The following is an 11,315-nucleotide window of genomic DNA, read 5'->3' as shown; positions in this document are numbered from 1 at the left end:
ATGCATTAGTACTAATTAACCACCTAATAATGTTATTATCATTTCATTACAGTAGTGTTAGTAATAACACTATTGTCTCAATAATCATCCTTATTCATTACAGTATAGCCCAACAGTAGTCATTCAGCAAGCAGTCATTCCCCCCCAATTTCTCACTTGCGAGTCGTGCACACATTCGTGCATGGTGATGCTGGACTCGCTCGACATTTTCCCCATTCATTCCTACTCACGAGGCACCGATGAACACCAACTGACACTAACTAGATCAGAGGTTGTTATTTTAATATCCATTAATATCTTCCGACATTGAACATCATAGAACGTTCCAGATGTATGGGTTGCCATTCGATGTCAAAATAAAATCATTTTATTAAAGGATGGGATTTGATACTACTGCACTGTTGGAGTTATAAACACAAGCATTTCTCTACACCCGCAATAACATCTGCTATATATGTGTATTTGACAAATAACATTTTATTTTATTTGAAGAGGTTAACCTTGTCTACGCAACAATGTGTAGAAAGCAGGAGTGACAGCCTACACAATATCATCACAACGATTAATCCATAAATCAACTAAATGAAATGGTCCTTAGTTGGAGGATAGGGCCGTCTCCTTTAACAGTTCAACCGTCGGGTTCATGTAAACCGGTTCATTCAAGCCGGGTTCTCTTCCGAGTAACCAGCCATCATTCAAACCAAGGAAAATTACCGGCATTGTTAACTTGTTGGGAAATGGGTCATCATCCCAGACAAAAAAAAACAACGACCACTAAATGAAAATGAACCATGTCAAGCGTTTTGAAACACACCATTATGAAAGTATCATGGTTTATGGTCCATTGTGTGTGGGAATTCACACCGATGGTGCAAAAATGACGATAGGCTATAGTTTACAGCAAGTCCAAAGATTGATTATTGATTATTTGATCATGACAAAGTTCCACAAGCAAAACTACAGCCGAACACATTCGCACACAATACAATATATAACACCAACATTATTATAACATCAAAACGAATGAGTGAAGACAGAAACGAAAAGATGACTTGGTGACTTACCCTGGGTTCTGTGTAGGCTATGAGTCAGCGAAGCGAGAGAGATGATCTGTGTCTGTGCGTAAGAGAAAGTGTTCACTTCTATCACACAACTTTATTCAAATGTGATTTATATTTGATGTACACGCGTACAATCTTGCTGCAAAGTACTCTTCCTCAGGCAGCTCCTCTATCCAGAATGTAGTTGGTTTAGGATGTTGTTAGCTGTAGACCGCTGTCTTGTAATGGATTTTATTGTATAGCCTAAATGTATAAAAGCGATTACAAAAGCAATTCTTATGTTGAAATTATATTAGCTAGTGTGGATAAATGCGTTGTTTTTTGGTCCAGGCAAGTTTGATCCGTCCGTCAGGTTGTAAGTAGGATAAACTACACAGTCTTGCCGGATCGTGGATGGAAACGCCTTTTCCTACTGGTATGCTGGCAGCAGCACAAACGACGATGTTACTTTGTATGCTAATAAGGAATCCTACAAAAATAAAAGCCCACATTTTAAAACATTGCAATGTGGATTACTCATTCAAATTATATTGCATGTTAATTAATGGCCACGCAATAAGTAATTTGAGAAAACAAATTTTAAAAATATGGTTTTAAAAACATGTTTTAAGGCCAATAACGAAAAAAATGAAATTGGACACTGGTATGTTGAGAAAATGGGACTGTAGAGAGAGAACTGTTCTACCTGTATCAGCTAAAGTGGGTGGAGAATACTCAGTGGGGTCTAACTAACCAAATATGTGTCGTTTTAGAGGGAGGCTGTGTCATACATACCCAGCAGCACTTCCTTGTCCACCAACCTAGAGCCTCGAATGCAATACAATGTAATATACTTTACATGGGATACATATTGACTTGTTTCAGCTAAAGTGGGATGGAAAATACTCCCTACTAACCAAATATGGTTGGTTTTGGAGGGGGACTGTGTTATACACGTATGTATTTAGTCATGCATGTTATATGAATTCCAAAAAAATAAATGAATCTACTGTTGTTCTGTTCAATATCAGTTGTAAAGACTGAACACTTTTATGTTGTTGCTTACTTTGTTCTCCCAGCGTGAAATAAAATGTAAACAAAGACACAATGTACACAATGATGGACTGGCATACCGGTTAACGACCTAGAGTCACCTAATGGTGATGGTAATAGACTAACCTTTACACATTGAAATCAGTCTAAGGCAAGTCCTGACATGTGCCAAAAAATGCATCAAGTCAATCGCTTGACCTGACAAATAAAATGTATTTTTTTGTGGTAGTATCCTAGGAAAATCACGTTGCTATAGGTTTACATCACCTCAATTATGCAAAGCCTTCCAATGATTTACTTAAACACACTTTGGTCGAATCAAATCAAATCAAATCAAATTTTATTTGTCACATACACATGGTTAGCAGATGTTAATGCGAGTGTAGCGAAATGCTTGTGCTTCTAGTTCCGACAATGCAGTGATAACCAACAAGTAATCTAACTAACAATTCCAAAACTACTGTCTTATACACAGTGTAAGGGGATAAAGAATATGTACATAAGGATATATGAATGAGTGATGGTACAGGGCAGCATACAGTAGATGGTATCGAGTACAGTATATACATATGAGATGAGTATGTAGACAAAGTAAACAAAGTGGCATAGTTAAAGTGGCTAGTAATACATGTATTACATAAGGATGCAGTCGATGATATAGAGTACAGTATATACGTATGCATATGAGATGAATAATGTAGGGTAAGTAACAATATAAAAGGTAGCGTTGTTTAAAGTGGCTAGTGATATATTTACATAATTTCCCATCAATTTCCATTATTAAAGTGGCTGGAGTTGAGTCAGTGTGTTGGCAGCAGCCACTCAATGTTAGTGGTGGCTGTTTAACAGTCTGATGGCCTTGAGATAGAAGCTGTTTTTCAGTCTCTCGGTCCCAGCTTTGATGCACCTGTACTGACCTCGCCTTCTGGATGATAGCGGGGTGAACAGGCAGTGGCTCGGGTGGTTGATGTCCTTGATGATCTTTATGGCCTTCCTGTAACATCGGGTGGTGTAGGTGTCTTGGAGGGCAGGTAGTTTGCCCCCGGTGATGCGTTGTGCAGACCTCACTACCCTCTGGATAGCCTTACGGTTGAGGGCGGAGCAGTTGCCGTACCAGGCGGTGATACAGCCCGCCAGGATGCTCTCGATTGTGCATCTGTAGAAGTTTGTGAGTGCTTTTGGTGACAAGCCGAATTTCTTCAGCCTCCTGAGGTTGAAGAGGCGCTGCTGCGCCTTCTTCACGACGCTGTCAGTGTGAGTGGACCAATTCAGTTTGTCTGTGATGTGTATGCCGAGGAACTTAAAACTTGCTACCCTCTCCACTACTGGTCGCAATCAAATCAAAGGTTTGCCTCTTGGACTGATTCCTAGATCATTGATCATCTCTCCAAATTGCAATTTGTGAGAAATACAAGTGATTTTTACTTGGCCTTTGTCTTATTAAAATCCTCCATGTTTAGCATTCCACGAACAAAGACAAAAGATTCAACGTTATTTTCAAGCAAATGATTACAAAGGGAGAAGCACCACACACATGCAGTGAAATGTGCAGCAGTACTCAGTAGACAAACAATTTACACCGGCACTCCAGATATTCTTGTACTTTTTGTTACTTGTGTAAGGTCAAAGGTCACCACTGTAATTCAAAACCTGTATCCCCATTTCGCTTTATTGATCTTCCAGCAGTTTTCAATGAGGTTGACCTACAGATTGAGCTCAGTAATCTGTCATTCAGGGATAAAAAACAAGAAAGGACACTATTCGGCCGAGTTTATATTTGACTCATTTAAGATTAAGACTTTCTCTATAGAAGACCCAAATATTGAGGCCACTGCAACAGTTATACACTTACCAGACAGTTTATTAGGTAATGCACCCCATTCACTAAAATGGAACACTCCTACGAACAGTGAGTCACCGGGCGTGGCTTGCTATATAAAGCAGGCTGACAGGCATCGAGGCATTCAGTTCAATCAAATCAAATCAAAGTTTATTGGTCACATACACGTGATTAGCAGATGTTATTGTGGGTGTAGCGAAATGATTGTGCTTCTAGCTCTGACAGTGCAATAAAATCTAACAAGTAATATCTAACAAATTACCGTAAGGACCGACGCTGGGGATGAGAAGCAAGTACGGAGAGTCAAACAATTGTTTACAGACAGATTATTTCACTTATAATTCACTGTATCACAATTCCAGTGGGTAAGAAGTTTACATACACTAAGTTGACTGTGGCTTTAAACAGCTTGGAAAATTCAAGAAAATAATGTCATGGCTTTAGAAGCTTTTGATAGGCTAATTGACATCATTTGAGTCAATTGGAGGTGTACCTGTGGATGTATTTCAAGGCCTACCTTCAAATTCAGTGCATCTTTGCTTGACACCATGGGAAAATCAAAAGAAATCCGCCAAAACCTCAGAAAAAATGGTAGACCTCCACAAGTCTGGTTCATCCTTGGGGGAAATGTCCAAATGCCTGAAGGTACCATGTTCAACTGTACAAACAATAGTACACAAGTATAAGCAACATAGGACCATGCAGCCATCATACCGCTCAGGAAGAAGACTGTGTTCTAGAGATAAACGTATTTTGGTGCAAAATGTGCAAATAGTTCCCAGAACAACAGCAAAGGACCTTGTGAAGATGCTGGAGGAAACAGGTACAAAAGTATCTATATCCACAGTAAAACAAGTCCTAATCGACATAACCTGAAAGGCCGCTCAGCAAGGAAGAAGCCATCGCTCCAAAACTGCCATAAAAAAGCCAGACTATGGTTTGCAACTGCACATGGGGACAAAGATCCTACTTTTTGGAGAAATGTTCTCTGGTCTGATGAAACAAAAATATAACTGTTTGGCCATAATGACCATCGTTATGTTTGGAGGAAAACGGGGAAGGCTTTTTCCAGGAGGGAATGGAGAACTTCACAAAATAGATTGCATCATGAGGTAGGAAAATTATGTGGATATATTGAAGCAACGTCGCAAGACATCAGTCAGGAAGTTAAAGCTTGGTCGTAAATCGGTCTTCCAAATGGACAATGACCCCAAGCATACTTACAAAGTTGTTGAAAAATGGCTTAAGGACAACAAAGTCAAGGTATTGGAGTGGCCATCACAAAGCCAATCTCACAATCCTATATAACATTTGTGGGCCGAACTGAAAAAGCATGTGCGAGCAAGGAGGCCTACCAGCTCCGTCAGGAGGAATGGGCCAAAATTCACCCAACTTATTGTGGGACGCTTGTGGAAGGATACCCTAAACATTTGACCCAAGTTAAACAATTTAAAGGCATTGCTACCGAATTCTAATTGAGTGGATGTAAACTTCTCACCCACTGGGAATGTGATGAAAGAAATAAAAGCTGAAATAAATCATTCTCTCTACTATTATTCTGGCATTTCACATTCTTACAATAAAGTGGTGATTATAACTGACCTAAAACAGGGATTTTATACTAGGATGAAATATCAGGAATTGTGAAAAACTGAGTTTAAATGTATTTGGTTAAGGTTGATGTAAACTTCTGACTTCAACTGTATATAAAAATAATTCAAACTTTTTTATTATTATTTTTAACTATTTTCTACGTGGTAGAATAATATTGAAGACATCAGAACTATGAAATAACACATATGGAATCATGTAGTAACCAAAAAAGTGTTAAACAAATCAAAATATGTTTAATATTTGAGATTCTTCAAATAGCCACCCCTTTCCTTGATGACAGCTTTGCACACTCTTGACAGTCGCTGAACCAGCTTCACCTGGAATGCTTTTCCAACAGTCTTGAAGGAGTTCCCACATATGCTGAGCACTAGTCGGCTGCTTTACCTTCACTCTGCTGCCCGATTCATCACAAACCATCTAAATTTGGTTGAAGTTGGGGAATTGTGGAGGCCAGGTCATCTGATGCAGCACTCCATCAGTTTCCAATTGTGTTGGGTCATTGTCCTGTTGAAAAACAAATTATTGTCCCACTAAGCCCAAACCAGATGGGATGGCGTATCGCTGTAGAATTTTGTGGCAGCTGTTCTGGTTAAGTGTGCCTTGTATTCTAAATAAATCACAGACAGTGTCACCAGCAAAGCACCCCACCCCCTAACACCCCCTCCTCCATGATTCAGGGTGGGAAATACACAAACGGATATCATATTTTTGATGTCTTCACTATTATTCTACAATGTAGAAAATAGTAAGAAATAAAGAAAAACCCTTGAATGAGTATGCAAATGAACTGAATCCCCCAAAAACATTTCCACTGCATTTCAGCCATGCCATAAAAGGACCAGCTGACATCATGTCAGTGAATCTCTTTGTTAACACAGATATCAGTGTTGACAAGGACAAGTCTGGAGATCACTCTGTCATGCTGATTGAGTTCAAATAACAGACTGGAAGCTTCAAAAGGAGGGTGGTGCTTGGAATCATTGTTCTTCCTTTGTCAACCATGGTTGCCTGCAAGGAAACACGTGCCGTCATCATTGCTTTACACAAAAAGGGCTTCACAGGCAAGGATATTGCTGCCAGTAAATTTGCACCTAAATCAACCATTTATCGGATCATCAAGAACTTCAAGGACAGCGGTTCAATTGTTGTGAAGAAGGCTTCAGGGCGCACAAGAAAGTCCAGCAAGTGCCAGGACCGTCTCCTAAAGTTGATTCAGCTGCGGGATCGGGGCAACACCCGTACAGAGCTTGCTCAGGAATGGCAGCAGGCAGGTGTGAGTGCATCGCCATGCACAGTGAGGTAAAGACTTTTGGAGGATGGCCTGGTGTCAAGAAGGGCAGCAAAGAAGCCACTTCTCTCCAGGAAAAACAGACTGATATTCTGCAAAAGGTACAAGGATTGGACTGCTGAGGACTGGGGTAAGGTCATTTTCTCTGATGAATCCACTTTCCTATTGTTTGGGGCATCTGGAAAAAAGCTTGTCTGGAGAAGACAAGGTGAACGCTACCATCACCTACCAACAGTAAAGCATCCTGAGACCATTCATGTGTGGGGTTGCTTCTCAGCCAAGGGAGTGGGCTCACTCACAATTTTGCCTAAGAACACAGCCATGAATAAAGAATGGTACCAACACATTCCCTGAGAACAACTTCTCCCAACCATCCAGGAACAGTTTGGTTACAAACAATGCCTTTCCAGCATGATGGAACACCTTTCCATAAGGCAAAAGGGGTAACTAAGTGGCTCGGGGAACAAAACATAAATATGTTGTGTCCATGGCCAGGAAACTCCCCAGACCTTAACCCCATTGAGAACTTGTGGTCAATCCTCAAGAGGCAGATGGACAAACAAAAAAACACAAATTCTGACAAACTCCAAGCATTGATGATGCAAGAATGGGCTGCCATCAGTCAGGATGTGGCATAGAAGTTAATTGACAGCATGCCAGGGTGGATTGCAGAGGTCTTGAAAGAGAAGGGTCAACACTGCAAATATTGACTCTTTGCATCAACTTCATGTAATTGTCAATTAAAGCTTTTGACACTTATGAAATGCTTATAATTATATTTCAGTATTCCATAGTAACATCTGAGAAAAATATCTAAAGACACTGAAGCAGCAAACTTTGTGGAAATTAATATTTGTGTCATTCTCAAAACTTTTGGCCACGACTGTATATAAAGTGTAATATTGGGATGCAAACTCAAAATGTCACATAATTCAACTCTATATCTGATATGGTACAGATCTCTTTTTTAATTTAAGGTCATAACCATGTGTGTGAGGTGTATTCTTTTGTTTCAAAGTAGATTTGTTTAAGACTACCAAGAATCACTCGGTGTGACCCTGTCATAGCCCACTGCAGTAAAAGGTTAATGTGTTAGGTTAGATTACTCGTTGGATATTACTGCATTGCTGGAACCAGAAGCACAAGCATTTTGCTACACTCGCATTAACATCTGCTAACCATGTGTATGTGACAAATAAAATTGGATTTGATTTTGATTTGAAGACATTTCTTGTGAAGGTAGACAGGCCAGCAGAGCGCTGTTTACCCAGGAGCTTGAATCTATCCGGCATATATAGCATACACCTCTCTGAATTATCTAGTATAGCATTTTCCGATAATTACACATTTGTGAAATCGTACACATTAGCTCTGTTATATTGACTGCACTCATGTATCCCAACCAAGTGTGGGCTTAACTTTAGAGGAGGTCCACGAGTTCCTGAAGCATGCTGTGTTCTATCTGGTATCATACGAAAAGAAGCACAGTGAAAAACTACATTTTCTTCAGGAAGACAGAAGTATCTGTGCTCTGACAAATGCACAAAGAATGACTCATCTGTGTCTAAACTTCTAATTCCAAAGACAACCAAAAGGATTCATCTGCCAAATAATGGTTCATCGACCAAATAATTAACGGGTACAATTATATTTTGAAGTCACATGTGAAGGAACAATTTGTGTCACCTGTGTCTTTTGCAAGTCAACAATTACAGAGTCTGTTTAGTTACAGCGAAAAGGTTATGCCAAATGTGCCTTGCATGGCCCAAAACTGCTGGTGTTTTGATCATGTAATAGTGCCTGTGATCTTGAAGTCACATTGGAAAATTATAGCTAGCTATAGATATGCAACATATGCTAGCGGTAATAGCATTACATCAAATGGAACAATTATGGATTCCTTAAGCCAGTATGAAAGAGAATAAGAGGATACACTAATTCCACTTCCACTACCCTTTTTCTCTCGACATTCCCAAAGTTTAGCATGTCTTTGCAGAGGGACTCTTATTTTGAAAAGATACATTTCGCGTTTGTTCTGCCATCATAATATCCTGCTGCTAGGAAAACCGCAATCACCCCATCTCTCTCTTTCAATTCAAGGGCTTTATTGGCATGGGAAACATATGTTAACATTGCCAAAGCAAGTGAAGTAGACAATAAACAAAAGTGAAATAAACAATAAAAAAAATTACAGAAAATATTACACTATCGCTATCCTCTCTCGGTTTTCGTTCCCGGTCACACGCGCTGTCTGGGTCCTAACTAGTTACCATGAACACAAAGTCATAAACCCCGCCCATTTCTACCATTTATCTTCTTAAAATCAGATTTTAAACCTAACCCTAACCTGAAACCTAATTTTAACCACACTGCTAACCTTATTCCTAACCCCTAAACTTAAATTATCAGCCAATTTTGTTGGTAACTAGTGGAAACCGTCTGATAATGTTGCTTTGCAGACACTCGCATTTTTCCAAGCTGATGTCACCGCGCTATCCGGTTCATACCTCGTTTTCCCTCCCTCCACCCCCTACACAATTCCCATCCAACTCTTTTTCTACTATCTCAGTGTGCCATCGGAAGCTGAGATGCCAGAAAAAGCGCTAGGGTGATGGCATGGAATTCTCTAGACTGCGGAATTAGGTTTGTTTATCACAGTTAAAAAACATCAGAATTACAATTTTCTCTCAACTTTGATGCAGTTGTAGCCAAATTTGTAGGCCTGCTGTTATTCACCAGCCACTTCCGGCTTAATACGTGATTATCCTGGGGATGAGGTTAGCCTACTATAGGGTTTATTACAAGTAGACTCCGAAATATGACATAGATGCAGAAAGTAAACAGCAGAGCGCGTCAATTTCCACAACAGCTAATAGAGGTAGAAGCCCAGGCTCAACTTCTCCACTGTTTTGGTCACCTGGCTACAAAGAAAACCAGTGCAGATACTGTGTGAAGTCTTGCATCTTGCTCATCTCAATATCTGTGGTGCTTCTCGTGGCAACGCTCTTTAAGCTAAGTCCACCTTCATCTTGTAGCTATCCTAGACCCAGGCTATGTGGGTGGGATGTGGTGGGTTGAGTATTATGGGAGAAGCAGAGGAGTGAGATGGAGAGAGAAGGGACAGCTGTTTTTGACTAGAGAGAACAGAGAATGGAATGTCCTCCTTTATTTAAAAGTGTAACTTTAGACGCAGACATGCCACACTTTCACAGGGGTGTTTAATAGAGGTAGAGATGTGAGTGTGTGTGTGTGTGTGTGTGTGTGTGTGTGTGTGTGTGTGTGTGTGTGTGTGTGTGTGTGTGTGTGTGTGTGTGTGTGTGTGTGTGTGTGTGTGTGTGTGTGTGTGTGTATTAGAGCCGGGGTGATATGGACAAAAATCTTGAATAGATGTGAAAACGATATGTAGAACGATAACATGCTGTGTTTTTGTCTTTAGGTCTCTCTTTATGTAGTGTTGTGGTGTCGTGATGTGTGTTTCCTCCTTTATTTTTAATCCCAGTCCCCACAGGAGGCCGTTTGCCTTTTGGTAGGCCGTCATTGTAATAAGAATGTGTTCTTAACTGATTTGCCTAGTTAAATAAAGGTTAAATAAAAACAAAATTAATCAATATAACAATGTGCACCACAGTTTTTCTTAATAATCTTTTGAACTTCTACTAGTTTGACGGTTGTGGTGTCAGTGGTGTGTGTACTGGGAGCGGAGTCAGGTGTGTGTGTACTGGGAGCGGAGTCAGGTGTGTGTGTACTGGGAGCGGAGTCAGGTGTGTGTGTACTGGGAGCGGAGTCAGGTGTGTGTGTACTGGTAGCGGAGTCAGGTGTGTGTGTACTGGGAGCGGAGTCAGGTGTGTGTGTACTGGGAGCGGAGTCAGGTGTGTGTGTACTGGGAGCGGAGTCAGGTGTGTGTGTACTGAGAGCGGAGTCAGGTGTGTGTGTACTGGGAGCGGAGTCAGGTGTGTGTGTACTGGGAGCGGAGTCAGGTGTGTGTGTACTGGGAGCGGAGTCAGGTGTGTGTGTACTGGGAGCGGAGTCAGGTGTGTGTGTACTGGGAGCGGAGTCAGGTGTGTGTGTACTGGGAGCGGAGTCAGGTGTGTGTGTACTGGGAGCGGAGTCAGGTGTGTGTGTACTGGTAGCGGAGTCAGGTGTGTGTGTACTGGTAGCGGAGTCAGGTGTGTGTGTACTGGGAGCGGAGTCAGGTGTGTGTGTACTGGTAGCGGAGTCAGGTGTGTGTGTACTGGGAGCGGAGTCAGGTGTGTGTGTACTGGGAGCGGAGTCATGTGTGTGTGTACTGGGAGCGGAGTCAGGTGTGTGTGTACTGGGAGCGGAGTCAGGTGTGTGTGTACTGGGAGCGGAGTCAGGTGTGTGTGTACTGGGAGCGGAGTCAGGTGTGTGTGTACTGGTAGCGGAGTCAGGTGTGTGTGTGTACTGGTAGCGGAGTCAGGTGTGTGTGTACTGGGAGCGGAGTCAGGTGTGTGTGTGTGTG

The 11,315-nt window shown here is 41.3% G+C and overlaps 1 protein-coding gene across 1 annotated transcript in view; it reads right to left on the bottom strand.

Annotated features, from left to right (window-relative positions):
• Positions 1-1,478, bottom strand: part of LOC118368948 (astrocytic phosphoprotein PEA-15-like) — a 61,446-nt gene extending 59,968 nt beyond the window's left edge. Inside the window, exon 1 of the mRNA XM_035753460.2 lies at positions 1,065-1,478. The gene's annotated coding sequence lies outside the window, so the exon portion shown is untranslated. The remainder of the gene's footprint in view (positions 1-1,064) is intronic.
• Between the last annotated feature and the right edge of the window lie 9,837 nt (positions 1,479-11,315).

Source organism: Oncorhynchus keta, chromosome 35 (genome assembly GCF_023373465.1).
Source record: "Oncorhynchus keta strain PuntledgeMale-10-30-2019 chromosome 35, Oket_V2, whole genome shotgun sequence".
Classification (NCBI taxonomy): domain Eukaryota; kingdom Metazoa; phylum Chordata; class Actinopteri; order Salmoniformes; family Salmonidae; genus Oncorhynchus; species Oncorhynchus keta.
This window is presented reverse-complemented; position numbering and strand designations above follow the sequence as displayed.